Raw genomic sequence first — 6,000 nt, forward strand, 5'->3', positions numbered from 1 at the left:
GTCTTGTACACAGTTTGTAGTGTATTCTAACTAGAAGCGTCCCATCACCATGGGAACGCCTCTGTGTTAGAATATACTGTCGGATCTGAGTTTTCACGAAGTGAAAACTCAGCTCTGAAAAAGCTTTTATGCAGACGGATCTTCGGATCCGTCTGTATGAAACTAACCTACGGCCACGGATCACGGACACGGATGCCAATCTTGTGTGCATCCGTGTTCTTTCACGGACCCATTGACTTGAATGGGCCCGTGAACCGTTGGCCGTGAAAAAAATAGGACAGGTCATATTTTTTTCACGGCCAGGAAACACGGCTCACGGATGCGGCTGCCAAACGGTGCATTTTCCGATTTTTCCACGGACCCATTGAAAGTCAATGGGTCCGTGAAAAAAAACGGAAAACGGCACAACTGCCACGGATGCACACAACGTTCGTGTGCAGGAGGCCAAATGCACCAAAAACTGCAGGTGCAAAAAACTAAAAAAAGCTATGGAGTCTATAAAAGTGCTCCAAAACACCATTAAAAAACTGTGTGAAAGTGTCTGGTATTCTGGTACTAAGGGGTTTCATATGCACTGCCACGCCATTCAAAGTCTATGGGTCTGACAAAGATACTGATGCTGTAGTTATCGCTGTCAGTCCCATAGACTTGCATGGAGTAGCAGCACACACGCTCGACCACTGTTCCATTTAAAGGGCTTCTGTCACTCCACTAAACTCATTTTTTTTTTTTTGGTCTCCCTACAATCCTTATGCTGCGATTTCTTAATATATATAGCTATTACACTGTTTGGTTCAGTAGTTCTATCAAAAAACTGACTTTTATATTATGCAAATTACCTCTCTAGCAGCAGGTAGGGCGGCTACCTGCTGCTAGCAGCCGCATCCTCCATTCATAATGACGCCCCCTCCTCATGTTGATTGACAGGGCCAGCGGACGCGCTCGTCCTCTGACTGGCCCTGTCTTCGTTTTAAATCTCGCGCCGGTCTTCAGTTAGCGCAGGCGCACTCAGAGGAGGACGCTCGCTCAGCGGCTCCATCCTCAGCGCGCCTGTGCCGATGACGTCACATGTACACCCGGCGCAGGCGCACTGAGGATGGAGCGGCCGAGCGAGCGTCCTCCTCTGAGTGCGCCTGCGCCAACTGAAGACCGGCGCGAGATTTAAAACGCAGACAGGGCCAGTCAGAGGACGAGCGCGTCCGCTGGCCCTGTCAATCAACATGAGGAGGGGGCGTCATTATGAATGGAGGATGCGGCTGCTAGCAGCAGGTAGCCGCCCTACCTGCTGCTAGAGAGGTAATTTGCATAATATAAAAGTCAGTTTTTTGATAGAACTACTGAACCAAACAGTGTAATAGCTATATATATTAAGAAATCGCAGCATAAGGATTGTAGGGAGACCAAAAAAAAAAAATATGAATTTAGTGGAGTGACAGAAGCCCTTTAAACAGGGGGCACAGAGCCCTATTCTAGTAGTCGGTAGGGATCCCATCCGTCAGATCCCCAATGATTTAGTTGTTATCAGCTAACATATGCAGTCAGGGCCGTCTTTAATATTGATTGGACCCTGGGCAAAAATTTACTTGGGCCCCTGGATCCCGCCTTCCCACACCTTAGCAGGCAATCACGCCCTCCACCACAACACACACACAAAAAATCCACACATCTGGTAGAGTCCAGTGAATGACTGTAAATACTTCCAATTCTGAAGACTCCAGCTCAGGATCAGTGTTCTGGGCAGCTGGGCTCAGGCTGGAAGTGGGCACCGCTCTGCAGGAAGGAGACCAGGGCTCGGCTCACCCTAGTGTTACAGTGCACACCATCACCCCACAGTATGCAGTATAGCACCCTGTAGTATACAGCACCACACAGTATGCAGTATAGCACCCCACACTATACAGTACCCCACAGTATATAGTAGAGCAGTATAGCAGCCCAGAGTATACAGCACCCCACAGTATACAACACCTCACCGTATACAGCACCCCAAACTATACACGATACAGCCCCCCACACTATACAGTACAGCAGTATAGCAGTCCACACTATACAGCACCCACAGTATACAGTACAGCAGTATAGCACTCCACAATATACAGCCCCCCACACTATACAGGGCCCCCCACACTATACAGGCCCCCACAGTATACAGGCCCCCACACAGTATACAGGCCCCCCCACAGTATACAGCCCCCCACACAGTATACAGGCCCCCCACACAGTATACAGGCCCCCCACACAGTATACAGGCCCCCCACACAGTATACAGGCCCCCCACACAGTATACAGGCCCCCCACACAGTATACAGGCCCCCCACAGTATACAGCACCCCACTATACAGTAGTTTACAGTATATTAACATAACAGCCCCTGTCACCTTTTTCTGATGTAATCTTCACACAAAAAAGCTCCACAGTTAACTTCTGCAACACTCCTGGTAGGACCTGTGATGACATCATAGCCATGTGGCCAGTAATATTGCAAGGTTACTGGTCACATGGTGATGATGTCATCTAAGGTCCTAGATCACATTCACAGCTCTAACACAGTACGATGCCTGGACTCAGTGCCGGCAGGCATGGCATGGCAGCACCCCCTGTGTAGCTGACAGCTTGACACCCAGGGCAGTGGCTAGCAGGGCTCAAGAGGCAGCTGTCTTGGGCCCCCCAGGAGCAACTGGGCCCGGGGAAGCTGCCCCTTTTGCCCCTTGGTAAAGACAGCCCTGTATGCAGTGTTCTATATACAGGGGATGTATCATTTTCTGCTCAGGACTTCAGGAAAGCTGGGTTACAACTCCCAATATGATCAACCTAGAGATCATCACATGCAACTAGAATCTACAGATCAGCCCAGAACTGGTGCCCGGCGGCCATCTGCATAAACCTCAATTCTATCCTACCAGAAAGTAGACATTTTTACACCAACATACATCTTATTCCAACCCAAACACAACAGATCAGTTATGAGGAACTCCTTCCATACAACAAGTGGCGCCCAAGAAGCTGCCGACGGGACCTGAGGGGTTCACATCACGTTTTTGTCTTACGATTAACGTATATGTTACACGGATGCCTCCCACAGATCCATACAATGGTGCCCGTCACGAAAATGTAAATGTTAAGGTACGTTCACACGACCGTATGGCTTTTTCCGTGTTTTGCAGGCCGTTTTTAACGGATCAGTTTTTCCGTTTTTTGTTTCAGTAGTGTTTCCGATTCTGTTCCGTTTTTCCGTATGGCATATACAGTATACAGTTATTACATAGAAAAAATTGGGCTGGGCATAAAATTTTCCATAGATGGTTCCGCAAAAACAGAACGGATACGGAAGACATACGGAGTACATTCCGTATGTGTTCCGTTTTTTTTGCAGACCCCTTGACTTGAATGGAGCCACGGAACGTGATTTGCGGGCAATAATAGGACATGTTCTATCTTTGAACGGAACTGAAAAATGGAAATACGGAAACTGAATTTTGCGTATACAGAACGTAAAAAACGTTCATGTGAACGAGCCCTTAACGTTTTTTACTGGCCTCTGCAGGATGGAAATCGTAGTGTACTGCCCTTTTGCAGCCTTTTTTCCCAGCGTATACGTTAAATATAGAGCAGAATCGTGATGTGGTCCCAGCTGGTAACCTATTACTGAAAGCATAGTAATTCTATTGTAACGCCACGCGTATGTGGCGGTCAAATGTGCAGTCACCTACCAGAAAGTAGGAGAGCAACATGAGAATGAAGCCTTTTTATTTTGAACTTAAAATGGGCAAATATATATAAATATACAACAGCAAAAACTACGTAAAATAGGCTAGGTATATGTAATAGAAATAATGATTGATAGAGGTAGATATGAGATATAGATAGATAGATAGATAGATAGATAGATAGATAGATAGATAGATAGATATGAGATAGATAGATATGAGATAGATAGATATGAGATAGATAGATATGAGATAGATAGATAGATAGATAGATAGATAGAAAGATAGGAGATAGATAGATAGGAGATAGATAGATAGATAGATAGATAGATATGAGATATAGATATGAGATAGATAGATAGATAGATAGATAGATAGATAGATAGATAGATAGACAGATATGAGATAGAATAGATAGATAGATGGATATTTTAGATAGATGGACAGATATGAGATAGATAGATAGATAGATAGATAGATAGATAGATAGATAGATAGATAGATAGATATGAGATAGATAGATAGATGGACAGATATGAGATAGATAGATATTAGACAGATATGAGATAGATAGATAGATAGGAGATAGATAGATATGAGATATAGATATGAGATATAGATAGATAGATAGATAGATAGATAGATATTAGATAGATGGACAGATATGAGATAGATAGATATTAGACAGATATGAGATAGATATGAGATATAGATATGAGATATAGATAGATGGATATTAGATAGATGGACAGATATGAGACAGATAGATATTAGACAGATATGAGATAGATAGATAGATAGATAGATAGATAGATAGATAGATAGATAGATAGGAGATAGATAGATAGATAGATAGATATTAGATAGATAGATAGATATGAGATAGAATAGATAGATAGATGGATGGATATTAGATAGCTGGACAGATATGAGATAGATAGATAGATATTAGACAGATATGAGATAGATAGATAGATAGATAGATAGATAGATAGATAGGAGATAGATATGAGATATAGATATGAGATATAGATAGATAGATAGATAGATAGATAGATAGATAGATAGATATTAGATAGATGGACAGATATGAGATAGATAGATACAGACAGATATGATGCCCTCGTAGTTTGGCCAGCACCCTCCAGCCCAGGGATGGATAACAATAGGTGCCCCCCAGCAGGACTCCCACCGGCCCGGGCTGGACACTAGGAACATCTTCAGGCTGGGAGGCAAAGACCGACTGAAAATGGCAGGATATGTCAGTGTGAACAGGGGTAGCTCAGGCGGCATGAGGCCAGTCCCTGCCAATGTGGGCACTGATGCAGCAGGATGAGCGAGGGAGAAGAGGAGACCTAAATGATGTCAGGGATCAGCCTGCCACCTTTCCAATTACTGCCAGTGTGGCCTGGCATCAGGGCACCACTGCCGGAGGGATGCTGTCAGGTGTCCTGCCTGCAGATGTTGGCAGTGAGGGGGCGTTCAGGCTGGCATCTGATGAAGGGAAGGGGTCTAGCGCACAGACGATGCAGAAGAGGGTCGTCTGTGGCTTGCATTTCATAGATGAAGCCACTGGAGGGGACCCCAGACCCCGGGGGCACAGGGAAGCCCAGCTCCTGTTGCTGCTGCCAGTGCTGTCACTCACCTCTGCCCGGGATCCTCTCCGCACCTCCTCCTTCTCGCCTCTGTCGCTGTTTTCCTATCGGGCAGCTACTGAATACCACCAGCTAGAAGAAGAAACCGTCAGACCACGCCCATCACCCTCTTTACCACGCCTCCCTGTCACGCCCCTCTGCGCCAACACCTGCCCACTCTTCCTGCAAAGCGGAGTCTCCTACGTACGCTTGAGTTGAACGACTGGGCATTTTGACCAATAGGAAGCTACGAAAGAGAACAGCTTCGTGACTGAAGGTAGGGACAACCAATGGTAGCAATCGAAAGGCGGGCACTGCGGGGAGGCGGGAGACACTGCAGGTGTGGAATGCGGAGGGACGGGATAGGCAAGGAAAGATGTAGGGGCGGAGACTGGCTTGTCTCCTAGGCGACCATCATTTCAGGCGTCCTGAGTGTCAGGCGGGGGTGGGGCTATCATCTAACACGCCCACTTAGTATAAGTACATGACAGGAGGGGGCGGTTCCTGACGCAATAGTTTTGAGCGGAGTTCGGAGTTTGAGCTCCAGGGCTTGAGGCAAATGTGTGTGAAGAGGCTTTATTATTTATGGTTCTGAGAGGAATAAATCCGCCATGTGCATGAAGACAGTTTGTGAGGGAGAGAATGGAGAAATCAGGATG

General features: G+C 46.0%; 1 protein-coding gene across 5 annotated transcripts in view; it reads right to left on the reverse strand.

Annotated features, from left to right (window-relative positions):
- CDKL5 (cyclin dependent kinase like 5) overlaps nt 1-5,456 on the reverse strand; it is a 402,014-nt gene extending 396,558 nt beyond the window's left edge. For all 5 annotated transcript variants that reach the window (XM_044284001.1, XM_044284003.1, XM_044284000.1 and 2 more), the window contains exon 1: nt 5,353-5,456. The gene's annotated coding sequence lies outside the window, so the exon portion shown is untranslated. The remainder of the gene's footprint in view (nt 1-5,352) is intronic.
- Between the last annotated feature and the right edge of the window lie 544 nt (nt 5,457-6,000).

Source organism: Bufo gargarizans, chromosome 3 (assembly GCF_014858855.1).
Source record: "Bufo gargarizans isolate SCDJY-AF-19 chromosome 3, ASM1485885v1, whole genome shotgun sequence".
Lineage (NCBI taxonomy): Eukaryota > Metazoa > Chordata > Amphibia > Anura > Bufonidae > Bufo > Bufo gargarizans.